At 37.5% G+C, this 26,442-nt stretch overlaps 1 protein-coding gene across 3 annotated transcripts in view; it reads left to right on the top strand.

Annotated features, from left to right (window-relative positions):
- LOC150090693 (ATP-dependent translocase ABCB1-like) overlaps window positions 1-26,442 on the top strand; it is a 390,895-nt gene that overhangs the window by 40,089 nt on the left and 324,364 nt on the right. For all 3 annotated transcript variants that reach the window (XM_090372299.1, XM_090372310.1, XM_090372292.1), the window contains exon 3: window positions 5,654-5,813. The gene's annotated coding sequence lies outside the window, so the exon portion shown is untranslated. The remainder of the gene's footprint in view (window positions 1-5,653; window positions 5,814-26,442) is intronic.

Genomic DNA, 26,442 nt, shown 5'->3' with positions numbered 1-26,442 from the left:
ACGGCTCTCTTGGGAGGCGCACTGTCCTGCTGGAAGAGTCCATTGCCCTGTGGGTACACGATGACCATTAAAGGATGCAGATGATTTGAAAAAATGGACACGTAACATGGACCATTCAGAGGTTCGTCTAGATACAAGAGGTCCTAATGTGTGCCGGTTGAACACGTCCCAGACCATTACCAACCGTCCACCTGCCTGAACAGCTGCTTGTTGACATGACGGGTGCATAGTTTTGCGCGGTTTCCGCCAGATAAATAACTGGCAACAGAACTCATCGGACGAAGAGACCAGTCTCCAATCAGCCAAGGTCCAGTGCCGATGTTCTTTCGCTCAGTTGAGACATAGAGTCCTGTATCGTGGTGTCAGCAGTGGGACTCTGGTGGGTCGGCGGCTCCCCATAACCTATTGCGGCTAATGATCGCCTGATGGTCTTGGTGGAGACGTTTCTGGCACCTCCCTTGTTGAAGTAGGCGGTGTTTGTGCCACTGTCGCTCTTCGGTTGGCTGAAACAATGCGAGACAGACGTCGACGGCCACGTTCATCCACCACCTTTCTCCGCCCAGAGCGCTGTCCACGATGAGATGTTATTCCGGAAATGGCGTATTCCCGATACACTCTTGATACTTTCGAACGTGGATAGTGCAATTTCTGTACCACTCCGCGATAGAGTCACCATGCGTCGGGCATCTACTATCATCCCTCTTTCAAAGTCGGTTAACTCACGACGTCTGTCCATACTGACATCGAATTAGCGTATACGTGAATGTAGTGGTGCAGTGTACCTATATACGGAGGGTTCGTCCACTAGCGAGAGGGGGTGACAGCGTCGCGTTGCCCAGGAACCTGGTATCCCATGAATTCTGTCCTTTCAGTGTAAATGGTTATCACAATTTGCGCCCTTTAATGAATGGAATGTAATAAACTCGCCAGCCGAAGATAACAAGAGTGTGCAGAATGGATAATAATATTAAAAAATAAAATAAAATAATATATATATACACTGGTGTTCAAAAAAAGTGCATCACCCCTTAAAATTGTAATTGTCGTCCGAATAACGTAAGTATATGACAATATTTCTTACATATCGCATCAGATAAGATTGACACTAGTAGGTGATGACGTAATATTGCATCAGCTGTTACTTTCAGTTATATAAGCACGCTCTGCAAGAGTTGCAGTCATTTCTTGCTTGTGTCAGGATGGCCAGTTACGTGCAGTTGACCCCACGAAGAAAGAGTGCTATTGTTGCTTTACATGAGGAAGGATGTTCTTCCTGTCATATTGCTTATAGAGTGTCTTGTAATCAGTTGACAGTGAGTAGATTTCTTTCCAAACTCAAGAATACTGGTTCTGCTGATAGGAAAAAAGGAACCGGACGCAAACGAGTCTCAACGCCAAAACAGGACTGCGTTTTGAAGCGCTTATGCCTTAAAAACCGTAAAGCTTATAGAGAGAAAATAACTTTTCTCAGATGAGAAGAAATTCAACCTGCATGGCTCTGATGGGAGACAAGCGATTCGCCGTAGACTTGGTGAAGAATACCATCCAGACTGTATGGTGCGTACAGTGAAATTCCCTACTAGCCAAATGATATGGGGGTGCGTTTCGTATCGCGGAGTAGGTCACTTGCAGTTTATAAAAGGTTCCATAAATACCAATGAATACTTGGCTATATTGGAAGGCAAATTGCTGCCAACCATTAGAGACCATTTCAATCTGCCAAGTAACTGAATCTTTCAGGACGACTCTGCTCCTTGTCATCGGGCGAAAAGTGTAAGTAGGCACTTCTGTAGTTACTTTAGCTTCATATCTGCATTAGAAGTTGGACAGTGATGTGTTTACATTTGTTACAGGTGAAAAATGGTTGGAAGAACGGTCAATTTCAACTGTTAGCTGGCCAGGAAACAGCCCGGACCTGAATCCTATAGAGAGCTGTTGGCATCGTGTGGAATCTGCAGTTGCCAGAAAGCAACCAAAGAACCTTCGTGAACTTCAGGAAGCCATAATTCGTGTTGGGAACCACGAGCTATCAGTTGATTATCTTCAGAAATTGATCTTGCTAATGCCTCAAAGGTATGCTGCTATCATCAGGGCCAGAGGCGGTTCAGCTAAATATTTGTTTGCACCTGGTGAACTTTCATTTTATTTTCCATTTAAAATGATAAACTGAAGCAAACTGAGGGCTTCTGATAACATTTCAACCGTAATTGTCGTGTTTACCAAAACTGTTGTATAAAGGTTGAAATGCCTATTTTGGAATATTTTGAGAGCACCTGTGAAATATTACTTATCTCTGCCTAAACTATTAATAAATATCTTTTGTTTATATTTATATTTGTGATGCTAGTCATTAATGTCACATACCATTGCGAAAAAGTGTTAGAAATATGAAATTCCTAGGTGATGCACTGATATATATTTATCAACGCTCTTTCATCAACTAACAAATTCACATATTTAAATTGCATCAGATTATCTGTACTGTCTTGAAATTTCTGTCGATATTTTATTTTGTTTATGAAAATATGATTAAATAGGTGCGTATCTTGCTTTCTACCTCATACCCAACATTTACTAATTATAAAAAAATATCTTAGATTATATTAGAAATTATATTATATCTTAGATTAGGATTATAAAAAATCTTAGATCAAAATTAAGTTACTTTTAATCTAAGATTTTTTTAAAGTTCAACAAAATGCCTGAATATTTTTACATTAATCTAAAATTAGTAGAAATGAAATACGAAACTGAATAGCGTAATGAGACAGCCATCAAAACAAAGATTTCTGAAACGAAGAAGCAGACGATCAGGATACGTAAAGTTTAGTGACTCCATTTTTCTGAACAATTTAATGTCTAAATTTTAATGTATTAACTCTAAAAATATTTCATTAATGCAGTGATAGTCAGGTAAGTTAGCCACATTTCACTTAACAGAAGTTTTTATTTATAACAGAAAAAGGCGTGTTAAACAAAAACATATCAACTAATTAAGTATTAATGCCTTTTATGTAGGTAGTTGCATATGGTAATATTTTATACTGAAACCTCTTATGTACAGGCGTATGTACAATATTTTGTAATTGAAACGTCTTTTATATGTAATAATACAAATATTTACAATAATTTAAAAGTATTTCCTAATTCCAAAGATTTATATACAACTAGAATACTACGTGTTGCGCAGTAATCGGTTTAAAAAATATGAAAACTAAAAATTTTTAGTTTCATATTAATGTTATACAATATGTATAACATTAATTGCGGAGGTAGTGTATATGTTTATCCCATAGACCCTCCAAGTTCAAGTGAGGTTTGCCTTATAGTTGAAAGAGTGATGAGGACCTTCAGTGCTTTAATTAGTGAGCCTAAAATTACTGAACTTATATTTGTGGATTTTTGTGCTAAATGTGTCAAAATACAAAGCCACGATAAAATTTTGCAGGCAGTTTTCAGATTAGCTGAAAACAGGAAAAAAATGTTTTTTTTTTTATTTATTTATTAGAGGGAATGGACAGATCCGGGCTGAATTTCATTAATGGCTAGTGCGAAGAATCATACTTTCAGCATGTTTGTTTGTATCGAAGCTGAAATAGCTTTGGGCAAACAAATACAGTATATACACAATGGATGGCTAGACACTGACGGATTTTAATGTATAGATAAATATGGGAACCGGTATAAGCTATTTAGTTCTGTACAGTTTACAGCAGAATAAAGGCATTAAAAGGTGTTGGCTTCTAATTCTAGTACCATTAACTTTTAAGAAATATCAGAAATAGCTTAGATTTAGTGAAGGTTGAGAGGTCATGTGTAGATGATGGTGTCATGTCTTTGGACATTGCTCATGATTCAAAGACCTACATATTAGCTGTTTCTACATCTTCGAGTCGTGACGTGCTGTTTTCTGTAATGTGTAACGCAAACTGTGGTCTACGGACCCTGTGGTGGGATCCACGAAAATATACGAGCTCGCCTGTTCTAATTCTAAGAGGTAAATTTTTTAGACTTTTTTTTTTTTTTAATATGAGAGTCCGTTGATAAAACTAGGAATCAAAAGTCCGAAAAAGCATGCGTGGCCCTGGTGTAGAGCAAGCCAGAAAATTGAATTCTACCATTAGAATTCATGATAGATCAATTTTTTACAAAAAATTAATATTAATAAAACACTCTCGATATTTATAAACACGACACCATTCATCTAAGAAATTTTGACAGTAAACGTATATGTATGCGGATTCGAAGAGGTTATCGTTTCTCCACTTTCTTCTAAACCTGTTCAATTTCTTATGGCAGCCAGCCAACCAACTTTTCCAGCTGAAGTTCAAATTCTTAAAATTTAACTTTTCCTCCTTTTTAGCACAATTCCTTGGAACAAACTTTATTTGTTTATTTTCCCTCAAAATTATAAATGTTAACAGATTTGTTCATCTCCTTCCCTTCTGAGGGACACTGATGATCGTATACTTAAGTTTTATATTTATTGCACTTTAAAGTCGTGGATTCGTTAAGTTGAAATATCCCAATTTGCTCCTACACTCATTAAAAAAAATATATTTTTTTTTCTACTATCTATTTTTGCGAATGAATAGGAGCTGAGCATGGGCCATATTTGGAAAAACAGTCACATCATTTACTGCAGAACCGTCTATTCAAATATAGGTCAAGTTCTAGCATCAAGTAAACTATTCACCCATTCTCTGTTTCCCATCTTATCGATATGGGAAGAAAAATTTCCCTTTCTCTGAACTAATAAGTCAAAGTTATCCTTCACCAAAACATACGTTTCATCGTATAAAATCGTTGTTTGAAAAGCGACCTTCCTCTCTGATATAAACTGGGGCAAAACTTATGCAACTTTTACCTCAGACATTTAGGTTAATTTGTCTAATCGCTATAATTTAAAATTTTCTAAAGTTCAACGGTTCCAGTTATACTAAATAGTTTTTCTCTGTTATCAGTGGAAATAATTTTCATGTTTTATATCGAATCACTGTTCCCCAAATACCATATTGTGGCACCTGCAGACCAAAAGGTGTGGTTCGACGAATGATAACGTACTTGCATAACAAAAGAACCTCCCCACCATTTAAAAATGAATGTGCAATTTCGCCAAATGGTACCAAAGACCTTCAGAAATCATATAGGTGAAGCTCTTGCACAAACTCAACGCATGGATTAATGTAATTATTCTTTTCAAGGAGTCAGATAAAAAAAAATCCAGAAGTATGATATTGCAGTTGCTACAGATAAAAATTGGCCAAGCTTTTTTTTTTTTAAGCCTTTTTTGCCCATTAAAACACCAAAACGAAACGGGAATTTTAGTAATAATAGTTTTGCCATGTTTTCATTACAATAAACTATGCAATGCGGATGTCATACATTACGTAATATGGTGCAATCTGTACTGTTTTGTCTCTTCGGGTCATTCTCCTTACATCGTTCTGCGATGCTAAATTTAGTTTAGGATATTAATATATATTTTCATAATACACATTAATATTTTCAATATTAATATGTAATACCTATAGATATTGGTATATTAATATTATTAATGTATTTATTAGATATTAATATATATATTTAATAGCTTATTTAAATTTATCTTATTTTCGATACTTTTATGATAATAGCTACCTATTTTGCTTAGAAACCAACGGTAGGAGCAAGCAGATGATATCGGCACCTGCTGTGAATTTACAGAGGAATATGCAACGCTAGTTCACGCTTCATACGCATGCGCACATATATCGTTCGCTTGATCAAGTGTTTCCTGTAAGAAATCAGTTTTTGTCATCTGCCATTTTGAGGTAATCATGATTTATGGTTTGAATATATTTAATATTTGCATTTATTTTGAGTCTGAACTCTTCCATCTCCACACGTGCATGTAAAGTAGTATTTTATTGTGGTATGGAGTGATCGGTAAGTTTATGGTTTATTTGATGAATAATAAAACCAAGATACTCTGCGACTCTTGATCAGTGTACTGTATATCTCTATCGACTTCGATTTTGTGTGAGTATAGATTTATATTATGAACCTACTTTTTTATTATCCATTATTTTTTATATTTTTGTATTAATATGTAAATCTGCATATTATATTATTGGGAAAATACGTTTTAATTAAACCTTATTTATAGCGTTTGCTCAATCCCCTAATTTCACATGTCAAAAAAAAAAAAAGAGAAAATAAAGTATTTCTTTGAGCAAAAGTAGAAACAAAATGATACAGATGATACAGAGAGAGAGAGAGAGAGAGAGAGAGAGAGAGAGTAATAACGGCATTGTAATCTGTTCTTTAATGTTTATGGTTTTCTAAAACTATTGCTTAGCATTTATATAATCTAGGTCCGTGGATGGGTTGAGGGGGGGAATTGTTAGTACTGAACTCTAGTGTTTGAAAGTTGTAACATTTAGTAAAATACGGGAAGGTTGTTCCAGAGAATAAGAATAAGCAAATATTTCGATGTCTGCAGTACTAGTTCTGTACTCTTAAGGTAACTTGAAAAATAAAATAAAATTAATATAAATTTCCACGCTAATGGGAACCAATCGACAACCCTAACCAAGATGCAAATATGCAGCAGAAAATCAACTAACTAAATAAAAAAAAAATAAATAAATTAAGCAATAATTGTCGGATGTCATATTGCTGGCTTGTCAATTCGTGTAATTTATGACGGCCTACACCACCTAAAGTTGACCATCGGTGATGGTAGCATGAAATTGATGTATGAGGGTACCATCCCCTTACGCACAGAAAGGTAGTTCCATGATAGCTCATTCCACGTGATCAGAGGGTATTCGAAAGGATAGTACGATAATCTAAGATTTTAGGGCAACGACAGGGCTAAGGTGATTATGAACACAGTACATACGGAACGCCATAGCCTGGGTTTTCATGGGAGAGCGGCAGCGCATAAGCCAAATATCGCCAACTGGAATAAGTGGGCAACAAACGCGGTAATTAAGCCATAGGGCATTGTAAATCGGTTCTATAGAGTGACCACTCACTCTCTACACCCATTTCGATCAGATGGGCGTGTATGTAGGTAGAGGATTTGTGGAGGAAGTTTATTGTTAGAGTGCATTATGCTAGCAATGAAGTTCGGAGAAGATGATATGGGTCTGTTTATCATGGTATGGTTTAGGACCAAAGGTCCTAAACCATACCATGATAAACATACGAGGAACCATGAACGCGGACGCCTGCCATAGCTTTTTGGACAGCTCCATGCCCCTTGCGATGTGGCAGTTCTTTGAAACAAACATAAGTCTGTATCAACAGGATAATGCCCCATGCCATACTGCCAGTGCTGTTTGAGAATATCCATGGACATGAATGTAGAAAAGCTTGAATGACTGTCACGGAGTGCCCATTTGAACCGTTTGGAACATCTGTGGAATGAATTGGAACGTGAAATGAGGCCACACCAACCTTTCCCACATCAGTAGCTCAACTGGTCACTGTTCTGTAGGAGGAATGTAGGATTCTACCCATTGCAGGCTATCGTTCATTGGTGGAAAGCCTAACCAGGAGGGTGGTGTGCGTCATAGCATCCAAAGGGAATCTGCGCTCTATTGAAGTGAGTGGCAGTGACGTCAGTGTGAAACCGAAGTACCTTTTAGCCTCCGTAGTCGATTGGTCAAGCTGGAGGGTACAAAAAAGTACACGCGCTTTGAGTGACCGTGGTTCAAGCTCGCGTGACTGCTAAATATGGTGTAATGTTCTTGTATTCTTTCTATCTCGTGAACTCCTGACTTTATGTGGTCATCTGCAGTATGAACAGAAAATTTATGTTCATGCTGCGGACAACTTTAATTTTCTGATCAAGTTGTTGTTTGTTTGTTAGGAGCATTAGCAACTAAGGCCATATTGCTCCGGGGATATGCGGTGGTCATTCCCTGACCTTTCCGCATCCTCCGTATTTGGTGGTGACGGGCTCGAACCCCGGTCTAATCAAGAAGCGTGTGCTACGCACTGCTGCTCCTTCCCACCTGGCTACGGAGGCGCCGTTTCTGATCAAGAGAAAACTGAACGCAGTAATTTATCTGAATACTTAATTTACTACCCGACATGTTTCACTTTCGGTGTCAATGACTAGGGGCCATACTGCCAGTGCTCATAAACAGATAAACCATGATAAACAGTCCCATATCAGTAGTCAAAATTAAAATGGCAAGCTTTAAGTTGGAAAGAGATCGGTATGTGAAATTGAAAATGAAACAATTGTGGAAGAGATCATGCACACTTACAGATCTGTCACTCCAGGCTCTTTCAATCAGCTCTGTTATGATCTCCAGTAGTCTTCGTGGGATGGGGTGCTTGCTACAGATAATCCTGAAATTGCGACGAACTTCTTCTTTGAGCATATCCTAAATAGTTACGAAAAATGCTCGTAATACATCAGGAGCCCAGGGAATAAAAAGACCACTAGGCCAAGACGCAAATTATACCCATTCATCTCAAGCAAAATTTGTAACGTGCTAAAGAAAAGGGACAAACTTGCAAGAATTGCTAGAGCAACACGAAAGTAGGCAGATAAAAACAAATACACAACGTACAGAAACAAAGTCACCGACAGTATTAGTTCGGAGAAAAGGAAATATTATAGTTCCCAACGTAAAGGAATTGCAAGCAAGGAAAAATGGACAGTCTTGGACAAGCTGCTACCTGGAAGGAAAACGAAATCACAGAGCTACGGAGATGTAGTTGAGAACGAGGTACTCATTTCAGATGACCAGGAAAAAGCCACAGCCTTCTGTAATCACTTTATCTCAAGTGCGAATAACCTTTTTAAAGACGAATTTGACTCTGGAGATAATGCAACAAGAGAATCTGTCAAGCACTCCATGAGAAGCTCTTTTTTTTCTCGCTCCGCTCTCAGATCAAGATATTTTAGAAGCAGGACATCAATTAAAAGTAAAGGGAACCACTGGCTTTGAGAAAAATATCTTTATTCTCTGCTGAAGAAGGTCCTTAACTCAATTCTAACACCACTGAAGTATATTTACAATCTCTCCTTTCAGTCTGGAAAATTCCCGTCTCAATTCAAAAAAGCAGTCCTGTTCCTAAGGGGGAACACTGCAACTCTATCAACAATTTTCGTCCAATAGCTCTACTCTCAGTTTTTGCAAATTATTCGAAAAAATTCTTCACGGCAGGCTCATGGGTTTCCTGGAAGTCAATCAGCTTATCCATCAACAACAGTACGCTTATCATTCGAAAAGATCCATTGACCTGGCAATTGTTGACTTCTGCTTTATGATCACGGACTGTCTTGGAAAGGGTCACTATGCAATAGCACTGTTTCTAGACCTATCCAAAGCTTTTGACTGCATAAATCATAAAATCCTACTCAGCAAGCTCAACAATCTTGGCTTGAGAGGAAAAATTAACCTTCTCCTTGAAGACTACCTTACTGATAGGCCGTTTGTCGTTAAAACAAACCAGTCTTTTTCAGACATTTCTTATTTCTCCAGGGGAATACCTCAAGGCTCACTTCTCGGACCTGTCCTATTTGTTCTGTACATTAATGAATTTCTCTTTCTTCTTCCATCTTCCCACCTAATAGCATATGCCGATGACATTTCCATTCTAATCACTAATAAAGACCCCAACGCAAGATTTCTGCCCTGCTCTCTGAAATGCATAGTTGGCTTCAAAAGAATCAGCTTATACTAAACCCAGAAAAATCCAAATATATGGTGTTTAGGACGAAAAATAAACCATTAAATATTGATTTCGAAATAACATACAAAGGAAAACAACTCGAAAGGGTGAAGGATACCAAGTTTCTAGGAATCTGGCTAGATGATAAGCTGAGTTGGGATAAACAAACGATCTATCAAGATAACCTTGCGAGAATCAATTCAGTTGTCAATCGATGTGTTCGTTCAATTTTAGGCCTTCCCTGGAATGCATTGGTGACTTCGAGATACAAGGAAGCGAGACTCTTAAGCATCTACCAACTGATACAAAAAGCTGAGGCGGACTTTGTCTACAATGCTTTGAAAACACCAAACTTTCCTCCACTCTTCAGATCTTTTTTATAACAACAGAAGAAGAAGAAATAACATATAACTTAAGAAATGAAGAGAACCTGAAATATGTAAACAAGTTGAAGGAATAGCTGTCAAAAAGCTTGCTCTAAGCAATTATTTCATCATATTTTTCTTTCATACTTCTTATTGTAAAAGTACTCACAATGTTGTTAACCACGTGACATATGTGGTTTGTTTTCGAAGTCTCTGTAATGGAATGTAGAAACATGTCCGATTTATTTATACCTTAATTTTTTTTTTAATTATGCTCGATTGTAGGTTAACTCTAAACTTAATCCCAAAATTCCTTGCGTATAATCGAGTTCCTAAAAAAAAAAAATCGTTTCCGATTTATAACTTTTCATATAAAATTAAATATACATCGTATATATATTTTTAATTACTATTCATATAAGCTTTAACGTTTTTAAATGTTTTCACAAGGAAATCTTAAATTTTAATATTTATCTAATATTTGAAATAATTCATCGGCTTCGCTATAATATAAAAATACTTATTTTTTTGTAAAAAAAAAGATAAAGAAATTTTTGAGGGCCCTCAGAATATTGTCAGTTTCTCTAGCAAGAAAAGAAAATTTATTCTGAAAATAAATAAAGTATTTATTTTCAAAATAAATTTCCACAATTAACACGAGTCATTTTTTGGAATAAATTTCGTTTTTTAGTTGCTGTTGCTTAAAATAGCATTGACACCATTTTAAAGCATTTGGTGTTTTAAAATTAACAAATCGGTAGAGCAAAAAAGACATGATATAGCCGATTAGTTGAGTTCAGTGATAGTTCCACGTGAATATACGCTTTCGGATGAATTACACTTCGAGCTCGCTCCAATAATTTGCAGTAATTTACGATAAACAAACATGGGTTTATATTTCAGTAATGCTTCTACAGTCATTGTGACTTAAAATGTGAGATTTATCGTTATACAGGTAAATTCATGTATTGCCATTCGTCTCTGAAAAATCAAGAGGAGTCTAGTGAATCTATAAAAGTAAATGGCTATGACCAGACCTGTCCCCCAATACGGATGATCGTGCAAACTCAAGGTCCTACCAATATTTGGAGGCGTCGATTTTTGTTGGAAATAGGAATACGTTAAAACAAAAAGCTTCCACCAGTGGCGTGGACATTTTGATGCAGTCTTGAAGATGAATGTTCTCTGCTTGAAAAAGGCATTTTTGCACCGGGTAGCCAAGATCCAAGGTGGGCCCTAGTGGTGGTTGATTCATTACTTGATTGTGCTTGAAGCTTTACATAGCGATCAAGGTCAACCACATTGTACTGGAGGGCTATCAGGCAGTAATCTGTTTCTTCTTTTGCGTTGTTGCTGATCCTATCTTTTTGTTTTATTTTAATATATAAAACATTTGATACCCCCGTTCTTTTCCCTGCAATATATATCTCCTTGATATTCCGAATAAACCATAAAATTTGGCACGGCAACTGTTCAGCGAAATGACATCTTTGGTTGGATAATTGTGAAACAGTCTGGCCTGCAGCCAAGGCATCATGGTCAATTGGCCATCAGTGTGATTGCATCAATAGAAGGGGAGGTTCCCTTATTCTTAGAATCACCTTCACTCTTTAGCATTGTGTTATCGTTAGAAATCTTTTGGCACTCCCCAGAGTGGCATTTGTATCATTGCAATGGGACAATGCTGATAATAAAATGACAAATTACTGCGGGATTTTTTTTTTTCAGTTTTTTTTTTTTAATTATTTTTTTTTTAAAATTCGGTCATGGGCATATTTCTTAAGTATTTCTTGGAGCAGAACTCGAATATGATTAATATACAGTGTTTTTCAGTCACGTGCCCAGTAATTGTGGTAGTGATTAAACAAAGCTGTTTGCAATAAAACCTCCAGCATAAGTTACTCCTAGAGAAGACGTTCCAATGAAGAAAGAAAAGATAATGTTCATCCTGGAAGTTGAACTTGAGATAACCACGCATCTTGAAAGAGGTGAAGATGCATTATCTGTTGGGTGTTCTTATGGCATCAAATTATACCTCTGTAAAAATAAACAAAGATTGGAAATCACTTGAGTACTGTATGTGACCTGCGTAATACACAAACCGGCCTAGAGTATTGGCCTTGCAATTTGCAGATGCTGTCCAGTGACGCCTCGTGTCGCGAATTGCCTTGGCGAAACGATCTCGACTTTAGCCTACATTGCAACAGTTCCATGGATGGTATGTGGATGATAGACCAAAATGATAACCATCCAGAGCACAGAGATACGGGCATATAAAGCACGTATATGTACAGTGACACGGGCAAAAGGTAGAGACATAAATACATACGTATCATAATATATACAACTAACATAAATATACATACAAACAAATAATAATTTTAAATAAATTAATTCTCCTCAGTAGAGGAGCAAAGTAGAGTTGAACGGAGATTCTATTCTGAAGGGGGTAATCAGGAAATTGCTACAACTGTGGTGGTACATGTCCTGTGTCTTGTGAGATCTGCTAAGCTTTCTCATCACAAAACTTATGGGGGATCAGTCTTTTCAGGCTGTTGTAAGTTTGGAGGGTGTTAGTCGGAAAAAATCTTCTAATCGTGGTTAAATTCTGCAATGGGCTTCTTAGGGGAATCCATGCACCATCGCGAAGGTCGCGGGATAGCCTAGGGCCCTCAACAAGATTGTGAACATTTGAGGGGTGAAGACTGTCGGTGAGGAGCTGAAGAGGATGCGTAGATTTCCTGCCACGAGCAACTTATTCCAAGGGGTACAACCAAGGTTTGCATTCATTATAGATCTCGAGATGGTGAAAGGGTGGCCATTAACACGGTTCAACCACATTCAAATCCGGTACTCTATACCCATGAATTTTTTGATGTTAGTGAGGGAAGCAGAGGACGAACTCGTCAAGGCATACATGGGAATCGGAACAAGACATGTTTTCGTATACTGAGTGGTAAGTTTGTGTTGTTTACTCCAGTAATTTCCTGTCTTATTGCTCAAATTGCTGAGAGTTTTTGACGTAATGTTGGCGAAGTGCTGTTGGAAGGCCAGGCCTTCATCCCACGTAAGCCCTAGAAGTCCTTTTGGACCTAATACCTTGATGTCTATGTTGTATTTCTTCTTTGAGTTGGTAAAAGATATTTGAGCTGACTTAGTCAGGTTTATGGATAGGCTAATTTTTTCTACATAAGGGTCAACTTCTGTTAGGGCAGTGGCATGGACGAGATGAAGAGTTTTATATCATCTGCGTAAATGCTGCAATCAGGATGCGTAGAGAGAAAGGGGTCCAAAGCGGCAGAACAAATAGGGCAGAAAGGACGCCACCTTGGGGGACTCCTCTGTAGCTGACGTGGTTCGATTGGAAGGTCCTGTTTTCAACCCTCACATGCCTCTGTTTGAGAATGAAAACGAGGTTTTTAATATGCTTCCCTTTTAGAATACAGATTCTGAAATACCTTTCAAATATTGTCAAGGCATTGATTGAGACATTGTTGAAAGCAGCTTTAATGTCTAAAAAGATTACATCAATCTGCCTTTTGGCGTTCAGAGTCGTCTGGATCAGAAATAGGGTGTCCATTAAATTTGTCACAATCGGTCTCTTTGGAATCACAGTGTGTGAATATGGAGGTCTTTTCTGGAAACAGTGCATTAAAAAGTTTGGCAGCAGAGTCTTCTCGAACAGTTTTAATAACTTGCAGCTTATAGAGATGGGGCAAAAGTCCTTGTCTTTTGGATGTTTAACTTTAGGCACGGGTTTTACGATATAATGTAGTAGTAGTAGTAGTGGCATGTTATGCAAGAAACCAAGTGTACGAGCTTATGCAGCATCAGCCAAAAAAAAAAAAAAAAAAAATCACACCATTCCCTCCAAATGCCTGTCCAGTTCCTCCTTAAATTTATTTAACCTATCAATATCCACAACGACAGATGGACGTTTGTTCCAGCAATTAACCACCCGCTGGCTAAAGGCAAATTTCCGCACATCTATTCTACATCTGTCCTTTCTTAATTTGAATTTATGCCCCCTTAGGTTCGTAATCTGAACAAGTGGAAGGATCCCATCAGAATTCAGCGTGCTCAACCTATTCAAGGCCTTATACACCTCAATCAGATCACCGCGCAGGTGCTTAGTCTATAGCCACTGCAATTTGCAGAACTTAAGCCTCTCTTGGTAAAAGGATCCATTCATTCCCCTCACCAATCTTGTTGTCCTTCTCTGTACACGCTCAAGCAAATCTACATCCTTCCTAAAATGAAGTCTCCAGACCTGTACGCAGTACTCAAGGCGTGGCCTGACCATTGCCTTATACAGAGGGACAATCACCTCCTTTTCCCTGCTAGCAAAATTCCTGTCTGCATCGCTCAGAAAACTTCATATCTGACTGCCCAATTACTCCCAGGTCTTTTTCATTTTCTACCACCCTAAGTGTAGTACCACACAGTTGGTATGTTTCTCTGGGGTTACTTCTACCCATATGCAGTACTTTGCATTTGTCAAGGTTAAACTTCAGTTGCCACTACTTAGCCCATCTGCCCAAATTATCTAGATCCTGTTGCAATAGCACACTGCCATTACTGTCATTAACAACCCTGCCAACCTTTGTATCATCTGCAACTTCGACACTAAGCCTGATATACCTTCATCAATATCATTGATAAATATACAAAATAACAGTGGACCTAACACCGAACCCTGTGGGACTCCACTAATAACATTAGTCCATGAAGAGCAGCACCCATTGATTTTCACTCTCTGTGTTCTCCCACTCAACCACCCTTTTATCCATTGTAGCAACTTACCCTTAATACCATTCTGCTCCAATTTGTACAATAGTCTTCCATGCGCAACAGTGTCAAAAGCTTTCCTGAAATCCAAATATATGATATCAAAATTATTTTTTGCATCCAGTTCCTTTGTAAGCACATCATAATATCCTATCAAATTTGTCAGACAAGACTTTCCCTTAACAAACCCATGCTGTGTCTGAATTATTGCTGCAGTTTTGTCTAGATGATCCTGCAATGCATCTTTAACCAGTGACTCCATTATTTTACCCGGAACAGAAGTTAAACTAATTGGTCTGTAATTACTCGTGTCACCCTTCGATCCCCCTTTGTGAATTGGGAATACATTTGCACATCTCCAGTCCGTGGGAACCTCCCCTGAGTCCAATGATGGTCTCATAATTATGGCTAAGGGTTTGCTTAGTTGCTTTGTTGAAAACATATCCATAAAATATGTTTTCATATTTTATGGATAACTCCAGTGTGAAGGGTTTCTCTAAATATGTGTAGCAAGACCTCAATGATACATGGACTGCTTATTTTCATGATGAAAAGGGTGGAACATATCAGGGCCAGAAGTGGATTTATTTTGGAGACTATTTAATGCCTGAGTTACATTTTCTTTGGTTACGGTGATTTCTGTTAGGAGAGGTCTAATATGAAGATTGGATCCGGATTTGTAGTTTTCCTGCTAACTGGTATTGTCTGCTGCGGGAGAGTTAAACTGATTTAGGATCTGTAGAGATTCCGAAGGTACTGTTCGCCCATTCCCTAAAGAAGGTTTCATTCATGGTGAAGTTGGTATTTTTGTTGCTGTTTAAGCTTTTTAGAAATAGCAAAGTTATACTCTTGGTGTTTGTGCTTTAAGAAGCATATTTATTAAAGCGCAATTCTTAAAAGCCTCTTCAAAGACTTTATTATTAAAAGGAGAAATTCTTAAAAGCCTCTTCGGGTTTTCCAGCCTGCACAACATGCAAATCGGCCCGTGAGCATACAATATCTACTTGATACTGCCTTTCAAGTTCAACTTCACTGTAAAGATAACCAGGGTTTCCTGCGATAATTGCTACAAGGCTAAGAAGTTTACTGGTGTAAGCCACTTCCCGATCATATGAATGGTTTCCAGTCATCTGTGAAACCTAATGATCTTTTGTGAGCACATCGCTAAGATAGTTACTTAAAGTTTAACAGCCTCCTATTAAATTTTATAATAGTTTTCTGCTCTACTTTCAAGTGTCAAAACTCTGCTCATTGAGTTTCTCAATATATATTCACACATATCTGTACGCTCCAGATGTCCTCGTAACATCCTTACTCATGCATTTAACAAGTAAGGAGAATTGCTTGAAATGAAGCATTACGCAATGCTAATTATTGCTATTATAAATAGCCAATTATAATCTCAACGCTAATACTATTCACTTTGGACGTCAAGCATATGGGCAAAAGTAGCAGCGTGCTGTTAAGTTTGTGATAGATATGATTCAGTAGAGACCTTTAGCAGTTCCTCGTTCCTCCAATGTTCGATGAGATTCGAACCCAGACCTCTCCAGTTGAGTGCTAAGTCGCGAAACCACTTTGACAGGATAGGAGAGTTGAGAATTGACCATAATCTTTTCCTTTCTTCTAATTCCTTTACTGTTAATCAGTGTTTTTGTTCAGCGTGGTCAATATACACTGTTGTTCAAAAATGGAGTTTCGGCCATTTTTATTTTATTCTTTAAACGTAATTGTGTTAACTTTTATAGAAATATGACATCTACAGAATGTCCAATTTTGAGTTATCCTACATGCAAATCCAGCAGCTATAAAGATGTACTACAAGCATATCAAGCATATTTTTCTCATATAAAGATTATTCCAAATGCTTTTTGGAGGGTATTGAATTATTAAGCACGACTAAAGATTTCATAGATAGTATTAAATAAAATTAGCAGAAAATTAATGATATAAGAATATTTTTAACACAAAATATTCTAATTTTAATTTTTCGCTTGTTTTCTGCGTGGTTCCTTGTAAATTCATTGAAGAGCATTGAAAAAGCTCAGGTTGGATTCATTTAATAACCACAACAAAATCGCTGCGATGCGCTAGCATCAAGAACTGTATACTGACGTAAAGGTGGTGATGTTGAGCGCATGCGTATTAGGTTGTAGCGACTCGTTCTATGTTCAAGCTTACAACTAGGTGACTGAACCTGTTACGACCATAAACTGAAATTTTATAGGTAGGACGCATTGCACTAGTGTGGATCAACAATTTTGCTCTCAGCTAAAGCGAGTACGTGATTAAGTTACAAATAGTCCACCCAATCGAGACTCGGACTAATTCTCCATGTCGTTCAGTGGTGAAACGCAAAAATTAATGAAAGCTTTTAAACAGAGGTTCATTATTGAAATGTGGATCTTTCCATACTTGAATATTTTCATAACTCGTTCATTCGGGTCAATATTTTTTTGCACATATTACGTAGAGTACGTCACAAGACACGAAAAACGTTGGGTCGCTAGCCTATGATGTTTAACGTGAGTGAAATTGCTTTATATGTCAATCCGATATATTTTTATGAGTGAATAGGACGCAGTTATCGAACAGATGAAATGAAAAATCAAAAATTTTAGTTTCTCGTCCTTAACTCGTTTTTTTTTTTAATTTAAACCAGTTGAATTAAGTTAAAATACTTCTGCTTTATGCCAATTAATACTTTTACACAAACGTGGTTGCGTGACCTTGAAACAGACGTCATCAGGTGTTCGCTCTGTTACTTCTTTTCCTGCTTTCCTCCTACTTTCTTTCGTTTTTCCACACGATTTCGCAAATCTACAGCTGTTTAGAAAGTGGAAAATAGTCCTTGCGAAGATGGGGCTTTTTGCCTTTTTTTACAGTTCTTTTTAAAAATACGTTAAGGAATTAAATCTAATTTAATTTTATTATATTTTGAAGAAATTTGGATTAAAAATATATCGATTCGAAGTTTGCACATATTATATAATACAGTATTAGTAATTGCCAAACGATGCAAGAAAGTCTAGCCACTGATTAGTATGAAGTGATTGTGACTTCCTTCTCATTTATAAGACTTCGTGCACTTTCTTGGCAACCCGTTTACCCACGTGGTAACTTTCAGTCTGATTGTATCAAACGTCCAAGTCTCTGTCATCATTAACCCTCATGGTACAGTTGGTATCATCGCCGTCCTCCCCACAGCGGGTGGAAAAGACCCGAGTTCGAATCCTGTCAATGACGCGAGGAATTTTTATGGGCTTTTTTCTTAGTGTGGTTGAGTTGGTCGGTCTCCGAGTTATCATGTCGCTGATGCCCCTTAAATCCTATAACAACTACAAGCCAATTTTCTCATTATCCTTTCAGCCCTACCCCTAGTGTATAAGTTATTCTCTGACTCTACCCGGAAGTCCTTTTGCAGATTTCTAAATCGTATAATTTGTTCATTTGCCGATATCATTCAAGAAAATCAAAAATGTGGATACCCTTTGTACTGAACTTTAAGAAGTGCGACTGCCCTTGTCCTTCAGCCATCACTCAATCCATCTCATAATCTTGTTCGTGATTCCAAAAACCTCAAATTATACAGCAACCTACCATGTGGAACCGTGTCAAATTATTTGCTAAAGTCCAATCAAAATTATTCTTACATCCAACGATTGTCTCATGAATAACTCTAAAAATTTATTACACTCCTTCCCTACCGCTTTTAGTATCCGTGTAAGTATCATCGGTACTTGGAGTCTTCACTCACCTTCAGCTTGGTGGTTTTTATACCAAGCTTGAACGTAGGTGGAAGTCAATATCGCTTATCATATAATGCTCCGATAGTAGCATAATGTCCCTTTTCCCTATCCCTAGAGAGAAAGCCGGCTGTTAAGATCGATGCAAATATATTCAGCTCATCAGCAGAAATTCCCTATTGAGATTGGGGAAGGGGTACATTATGTTACTATTGGAGCATTATACGATAAGTGATCTCATCGATGAGATCCTGCGGCGATGTTGATAACAAAACACGTTATTAGCTGTTAGTTTGAGGACTGGATAATTCCACATGATCTCATGATGCGGCGATGTTGATAACAAAACACGTTATTAGCTGTTAGTTTGAGGACTGGATAATTCCACATGATCTCATGATGCGGCTTCTGTTGAATCTCCTGGGACATGATTATATGTTAATTTGAGCCATTCCTCAACCAGCCATAAGCATGGAAACACTTAACCAAAGTGTTTCCATGCTTATGTTAAGTGTTTAAGGAAACACTTAACCAAATATAAAGAACATACCTCAGGAGGATATGAGGCACCTTCTTGAGTCAATGACAAGATGAATAACGACTTTCATCACTGCAAGGGGGGTCGGTCGTTCACGTTGCTTTTTCCGCATTAAACGAAGGTCTCTTATTCTGATGGCCATTATCTGATTATTCCTTGCCTTTACCCTTATCTCGAAAATAATCGTCACTTTTTGCGAGGGGAAATTTTTCTGAAGCTGATTGTAATTAATACGAATCGGGTATTACCCAGATGAATCATGAATGTGTTTGTTCGTTATGGGCTGTCTCGCGGTGATGCGGGTAATTTCCCTCTGATCGCGCTCATATTGTATGAAAAGCATTTTGAAAGTTGCAGGGATTTTTCTGTGGTGATTTCAACCTCGTATCATTCTGATTTAAGCAATTATCTGAGGGTTGGCGATTTGGTGCAGCGAAAAATGAGGACATATATCTCTCAAGGTCAGTCGGTTAATGATTACGCCCTGTTGTCGCTACTGGTTTCGTTATACTGTTCATTCTCACCACCCAACAGTGGAACGCTTGCCACTGAAACCGGACATAAGTCGAAAACTGCAAAAATTAGAATTTGAGAAAACTCAAAGTTGATGATGATTCGTGAGTTACATTTCCAAAGTTTGAAATTTAACTACATTTCTTCCAGTAAAAATGTCTCATTTTAAAAACATATATAATAAAGATTTGTAAATTTACATCGCATTAAATTAAACTAAAGAGATTATAATAAGTACATTTAACAGATTGTCAATTAAAGGACCTATATCTTATTGGATAAAAATTAGTAAACGAGAATGTTTAAATTTTACTCTTAAATTTTCATTGTTTTCTATAAACGCCGGTTCCGATAAATGTCATTTTTTAGTCTTCTTTCCTCTCATTAACTGTAATAATGTCTCCATAGATGCTAAAAAAAAAAAAAAAGCAAAAAAAAAAAAAAGCAGCGATTTGTAATAAAATTTTTGGAAGAAGGCTGAAAATCCTAATTCTCCAAATACTTGTGTATTAAGTTTGAGTCACTGTCCCCATGCCATTCGGCTGCAGACTGAAGTCAGTGATATGAACATTAAGAAGTTGACGCTTATTCTGGACAACCGCAGCATTTGGTCATCACATTTCGAGTGCCATGGTGTACAGAGTCATGGCACTCGAAATGTGAGCACAGAGTGAGTGCCAATATGCCCTCGCGAAACCGCTACTGTTTATAGTCTAGATATGTTTTCTTTAAGATTTCTACTTCTTCGGATCATTAAAAGAGTCTTTGAGAGAGCATAAATTTGTGTGTGAGCTCGTGTTCTGCAGTGGTTGTGAATTCCTAAAGAATTCTTTGCCTTCGGGACAACAGCACTCTCATATTGATGGATAAAGTCTGTACAAGTAGAAGAGTAGAGGAATTTTATTCGTGAGAGCTACTTGAGGAAGGAATGATAGAAAAAAAATCTACAGAAACTTAGAAAAACAAGAACCTAAGGTTTTTTTTTGACTGACAGAAACAGACAAACCGCCCCGTAGAACAGGCAATTTACAAACACAGTACACTAACACCTCATAACCTCAGAAATTTAAGTTTCATTAGGTATTCAAGGTCGCGAATACCTGATGAAGTTTCATAAAAAGCAGCGTCTTTCATGCCGACCGGGCTAACCAGGTAGGTAACGTGCCTACCTGGCAACCCACAGGTCGCGGGTTCGAATCCCGCCTCGGGCTTGGATCAGAGTAAAATGCAAAAACTTTGTGAGGTGCATTATGGCCACAGAAGACGATGCGCTAACAAAAAAAAAGAAAAAAAAATCGTCTTTCGTCTTGGGTTCGCACGAATCGATTTCCTTGTAATTGCAAAAAGCCAAGGAATTTGTTTAAGTAATTTATTTTGTAATAATTTTTATTTTATCACGACATATATTTTTATTACACTTCTTTTGTTGTGATTTTTGATACAGAAGGATTATTTGCGTATTTACTTCCCAGAATATCCGTTATCTTTTATGCACTAAATCATTTCCATGGCATGGAATTGAGCATCACTAAGACGTTATCACTGAGAATAATCTTAAAAAGAAACTGAAATATAATCCCAAGTACTACAAGGAAACCAGTTCTAACCTGGTGTTACAGTATTTCCAACTTAAGTGCGCTAACTTGTCTAAGAACAAAATAAATTTTGGATATTGGATACTAACCAAAGTTGATACAGAGAAAAATAACATCACGGAAGTATCTTAACATCTTAAACGTCTTTGTTTGTGTTTAATATGCTTCTGAAAGCACCACTACTTCTAAGATGCGTTTAAGAACTACGCTGGATTATATATACATCTCCTTACTATCAGAGGTTTCGATCTGAATTCGTTCACTGGCTGAAACCTGTTTGTAGTCCGAAAACAGCCTAAACTGTAAGCACAACTTTCCTGGTATCACGTTCCAGTTATTGCCCAATTATTTGTAATATACTCGTATGTGAAAAAAACAAAAGTAATCTTGTCGATAATCATTCTCTTGGACATCGTACTTTAAATTCTGAAAATACTATAAACGAACATAATTAGGAGAAAGTTTCACTGCGTTTTGAACTCTTAGTTTGGATATCAAGAGCGTTATTATAAAGAATTTAAAGAAAGTCTAAATAAAACGCATTGAGCATTCGTGCAATTTCAAACAATTCGAGGCTGAGAATGGCCATGTGAGAGAGAGAGGCTCCATTGGAGAAAACCATCACCAAGTTGTGTCTGAGTTCAGTAGAGGAACGCTAACAGACCTCACCGTTAGGAAAGTTAGACTGGAAAAAGTCGTTTCAAATAAAGGAAATCAATGAGTTCCAAGTGATTAGTGAAGTTGGGAGATCGACAGAGGCAACTGATGAATTTAACAGAATGCGGTAGAGAGATTTTAGGCCAGAGAAGATCGAAAAGAGGAGATTCGAAATTACTAAGATGGCAAAAGGCTGTCCATAGTAGGAAAGACTTCGAATATTTGGGATATAGAACTTGGCAACCAGGCACCTTAGAGAAGATTTGATTGAGGTTGTCGTTGTAGGGTTTTTAGGAACATCAGCGACTAAGGCAATGTTGTTCCGTGTATATTGTCTGTAAATAACGTACGTTCTGTGGCCGACTTGCTGTTTGCTGGAAGAAAATCCCGAGTTTCCGGGAGAAAAAAATGCTATCCTCGCTTGAGACCGACTAACTCAGCCACGTTGTGAAAAAGACCCATAAAAATCCTCCGGTCATCGACGGGACTCGAACTCAGGTATTTTCCACCCGGTGTGGGGAAGACGGCGATTCTACCAACTGCGCTCCCCACGAGGGCTTCAATGAGGTGTATAACTGAGAGGTGAAAGTGAAATGAATGAGGATGAAATTTTCAGTTATGGGGCCAGGACTAAAGGCTCTTAATTCAAATTACGGGGGAGGGGGGTTACAGGTTTAGAGGGGATTGTAGGAAGTTTAGCCAGCAAGTTATCAATTATTGAAATAAGTTACCTCCGTGGGTAGTTGAGGCTAACAGGGGAAATTCAAAGGTCAGCTGGACAGACGCCTACGTGCGGAGAGAAACCCAGATATTTATTTTTATTAATTAATTAATTTTTATTTTTATTTTTGGCTATGGCTGCAGAAGTCTGTGGCTCCTCCCACTATGTGACTAATAATAATACTATTAATATTTATCGCAACCTTTATCGTCCTGTTCGCCTGGGCCATTAAGGAAAACAACTGCTGCCGCCTCCACCAGTTTATTCTATTGCAGTGTTACAGTAAATGCCATAAAATGCACGTTTAGTAACCTAAGTTGTACCCCCCCGGGCCTAGAGCTATGTGGTTAGGGAAATTACATTTACTGAGGGAAAAGTTAACATTACGTCGTTTGACCTTCAGGTAGACAGTAGCAGGACTCCTTTGCTCCCGAAGGCCAGACTCACATTTCCAGATTTCTCTACCGAGGTCCCTACATAATTTTCATTTTGTAAACAATCCTGTACAATGTGTAGTTATTTACTCTGTTAAAGACAAATTGTAATCGGTATCGTAACGTAAATACCATGCTTAGTTTTTCATTACATTTCAGTAAACCGAGCGAAGTGTATATTTTGATTAATTCATAATTACTAACATCTAGAAAGAAAAATTAATATTTTTTTTTTATTCAGCTTTCGTTTTTATCAATACTGTTTGGCAATTTTTCCTTGTGTGAACAAGGGCTGCAGTTTTTATGTTTGAATAATAACAAGTTGAGATAAGGACATTACGTGGTTGTTCGTAATAAATTAATTAAATGCGAATAGCGGCAATCGAAGCACGTGCGAATGTTCCACACAACAAAACTACGTTTCTGGATTCCATATTGAATTCTGTCATCGTGCCTAATGAGTATGTCTTCCATCCTATACCGATATCAGCCACCAAATCTTTGCTGATAATGCCCGATGACAGGATCCAATATGAAATCCAGAAACGTTACACAATTATTAAGTGATTCTATTGTGTGGGAGTTTAACTTATTTAATTTATTACTTTGTATACAATAAAATTCATTTGATAACAATTCACGTAGGTTAATTGGTGTTTTTCACATTTAATTAATCATTTATAATAAAATATTTAATATAATGTAATTAAATTTTATTTTTAAAATTCAAATTTATTCTTTTTTAATTTTAAAAAGTTCATTTTAAATTTAATTTAACATTAATAATGTAAATAATTTTTAAGTAAAATTTGGATATATGAGTCGTATTATTTTGCTACATTATAAAAAGAATTCTTATATCTGTCTTCGAATTATAAAGAAACTGGAGCATGCTGTGAGTTTCCAGGCTAATGTAACTCCATTAATAAGCATTACCAGTACAGTTTTGGACTACCATTGTGGAAAGGTAAAAAGTGCGCTGAAGGATGGGTTTGTCACTCAAGAGTTTTGCGCCTATCTGAATAAGCACTCCCAATTGTAGAGTATGGGTTTCCTAAAAGTCCTCGTAGGTATAAAGGTTGGTGTAATCACCAAACTTTTCACACTGGTTGGAAAAGACCAGAGTTCGAATTCCATCAATGACGCGAGGAATTTTTATGAGTCTCTTTCACATGCAGCGGTCTCAGGCGAGGGTAGCATGGTTTCTTCTCCCGGAAATTCAGGTTTTTCATCCAACAAACAGCAAATAGACCAGAGAACACACTCAATTTACATACATATTATATACGGCGCAATATGACCTAAGTTGATGCGCCTAAAACTTTACAACAACCAATGAACTTCCAAAAATCTTTTTGACTATCAGGATAAAATCTCTGCGCTCCTTCGAAGTCATTGTTGTCTATGGGTAAGGATGGATTGGGTTCTTATTTCTAACGAGTTCTTTTCGGGTGACAAGAAAGTTATCGTGTGATAGATCCTGCGATGGATTCTGATCACTTACCATAATCTCAAGTTACACGATACTATTATCTGATTCTAATTGCATACTGCTCAATAAAAGAGATCCTCCTAGCTAGGTATGCCGATGTGCTCTGTGTGACTGAAACTTCGGTGGAGGACAAACAAAAGCTTTTCGTGGCAGTTCCCGATGGCTTTGGAAGCCTTCACATCACATTCGAGGAAAGATAAGTGAACTCGTTGTGGGAGTTGCTTAGGTGATCACATACCCTATAAGCATCTGAATAGGGATTATCCCTCCGTTTCGTGTCGCTAATGGACTCATGAATGGTCAAAATTTGCTTAATCATAGGATTCGAAAGATGTTACTAGTGTATAGCAAATATCACAAAATCAGAACTTTTATTATCGGGAAGCAATTTCTAAACAACTCGTGCATGTTTAGTACAACTCAGAGGAAGATTATATTCTATAATGAACGATGCGAATAAATATTCTGCAGGTATGATAATGTCATAGTAATTAAAAATGCTATATCGCGTTTACTGCCACTTGAAATTGAAAAATCGCATCGAACGAGGGCTGTTCAATAAAAAATGATATTTTTTTTCACGACGTACCTTTATTAATCATCTATATTTTGATGGTCTTTTTCAAAGTAGTCTTCATTTGATGAAATGCACTTACTCCAACGTTTCTACCATTCTTCAAAAACATGGTGGAAGCAATTTTTTGATATGCATTTGAAAATCTCCTCTGATGTCTTTACGAATTCTTCTGAGGACTGGAAACGTTTTCCTCGCAGCTCCTTATTTAACTTTGGAAATAAAAAATCGCAGAGTTCAAGGTCAAGGCTTTTGGGAGGATGAAGAACACATTTGACATTAATTCTGGCTAAGTAGTCAATGACAGTATGAGCAATTGAAGGTCTCGCATTGTCGTGATGCAGCATCCACCCACCCGCGTGCGGTGGAATACTCGTATGACATGGCACAACATGCTGGTAAACCATTCCTTGAATGTCAATAAAAAAAAAAAGAGATGACCATGACCTTTCCTGCAGAAGCCACAACGTTTGCTTTTTTGGCGATGACGTAGACCTACAAACAGCGTTGTTGTTTACTCTCTGGGTCGAAATGATGAAACTGTGTCTCATCCGTCGTTATCACCTTTGCAGAGCCATCTTCAGTAAATGTCCTTTGCAGCTCCTGACAAACCTCCATGCTAACTTGCTGTTGCTCAGGCGTGAGTAGTCTTGGAACCCATCTTGCACAAAGAGATGTCATATATGACACCTCTCATATGAGGTCTTAGAGAATACCGGGCGTGCTTCCTACTGATATTCTCAACAACTCTGCCAGTTGCCTTACTGTTATACGACGATCTTCTCTCACAATTACAGAAGCATTATTTATAGTTTTGTTCTGTGGTGGCAGCAGTGGTTGGAGCTCTAGGATCGCCGATTTTTGTGATTGAATCATGTCCATCTTTAAACATTCTGAACCACCTGTGAGCTGTGCTATATGGAAGCATAGATTCACCACACGCCTCTTTTAACATTTCATACGATTCAGCTGATGTTTTCTTGAGACGGAAACAAAATTTAAGAGTAGCGTACTGTTCCTCTCGTGTCACATCCATTGTTACGTAGTTGAAACTGAGCAGGCATAAACTTGATCGCAGTTGCTGTGCAATGCAGCTTGGTTTGCTCTTACAGCCCAACTAGAAATAGCAAGCAGTACGGTTGTTCATGAAAAATTATGATCATTCTTTGTTGAACAGCTCTCGTACATACAACACACAATGCAAACACGTTACCTCTTTCTGATTTTATAGTACAGTACATGGAAAGTCTTGCATAGAATTATGTCTTCCGAAATTTTATGTCGTCATCTTACTGAAATATATTTATTAATTAGCTTTGCATCACCAAATGCGATGTA

The sequence above is a fragment of the Mastigoproctus giganteus genome, chromosome 1 (genome assembly GCF_048544385.1).
Source record: "Mastigoproctus giganteus isolate SK-2022 chromosome 1, ASM4854438v1, whole genome shotgun sequence".
NCBI lineage: Eukaryota > Metazoa > Arthropoda > Arachnida > Uropygi > Thelyphonidae > Mastigoproctus > Mastigoproctus giganteus.
This window is presented reverse-complemented; position numbering and strand designations above follow the sequence as displayed.